Here is a 1,067-nt window from a genome sequence, read left to right as displayed (position 1 = left end):
AAATGAAATACCCTATATATTATTGCATTTTTGGATTCTCTGAGCAAAATAAGTGTTTGTTTTAATAAGATTTATAATGTCTAAATCTAAAGGTTTCTTAAATAATTAGAATTTTATCAAAATCTAATATTATTTTCATGTGTGAAATACTTTAGAATTATTTAAGTTATGTAAACGTAATTTGTAGTGTAGTGTAACAAGAAATCATATTTTATATCCCAATGATAATAAACTTACCATTTTATACAGGGTGTCCACAAATTTAAACTAATCAAATAAGAACTTTAAGTGGCTATAACTTGATTAATTTAAATACAACCCCATATTTTTTAGCTTACCAGGAAATGCAATTTTTAATTACCTAACGAATGGTTCTAGGATGTTGATAACTAACTTTTTGCCTTTTTACAAAATATACTAAATAATGGTTCTCTGCACCATTTGGTGTTTTTTTTAAATTAAAAGGTTAAATAACATATCAACAATAACATAAACCAAAGGCAAATTATTTCTAACAAATGTTCGAAATGTTGACCGTCCATTTCCAGGCACGTGTAAATTCTTTTTTCAAAACCACTGCTAACTCTGGACAACATTTGCGGAGTTACAGTTTTACAAGCGTCTCTTATGCGTGTTTTCATATCGTGTGAAGTTGGCGGAAGCATATGGTAGACAATTCCTTTTATGCACCCCCACAAAAAGGAATCTAGTGGAGTTAAGCCAGGAGATCTGGGGGGCCAATTTTGAAACCAACTTCTGCCAATCCACCTGTTTTGAAAGTTGGCATTTAAAAATTGCCGAACTTCGCAGTGATAATGAGGCGGAGCTCTATCCAATTGAAGCCACATGTTGATTCTAATATTGAAAGGGACTTCTTCTAATAATATTGAGGAATGGTTTATTAGAAACTGGAGAAACATCAAACCATTTAGATGTCCTTCAAAAACATAGGGTCCAATTAACTATTGGCCCAGTATTCCACCCCACACATTAACTGACCACCTATTTTGATTTTTCATGACCCTGTATGCGCGAGGATTCGTATCAGAATAATAATGAAAGTTGTG

General features: G+C 32.1%; 1 protein-coding gene across 1 annotated transcript in view; it reads left to right on the top strand.

The window, feature by feature from the left end:
• Window positions 1-1,067, top strand: part of LOC109537447 (rab3 GTPase-activating protein catalytic subunit) — a 17,691-nt gene that overhangs the window by 14,542 nt on the left and 2,082 nt on the right. The gene's annotated exons all lie outside the window — the stretch shown is intronic.

Source organism: Dendroctonus ponderosae, unplaced genomic scaffold, assembly GCF_020466585.1.
Source record: "Dendroctonus ponderosae isolate FM_Combo_2020 unplaced genomic scaffold, Dpon_F_20191213v2 Dpon_F_20191213_3, whole genome shotgun sequence".
Classification (NCBI taxonomy): Eukaryota; Metazoa; Arthropoda; class Insecta; order Coleoptera; family Curculionidae; genus Dendroctonus; species Dendroctonus ponderosae.
The sequence above is the reverse complement of the archived record's forward strand: the minus strand, read 5'-3'. Positions and strand labels throughout refer to the sequence as shown.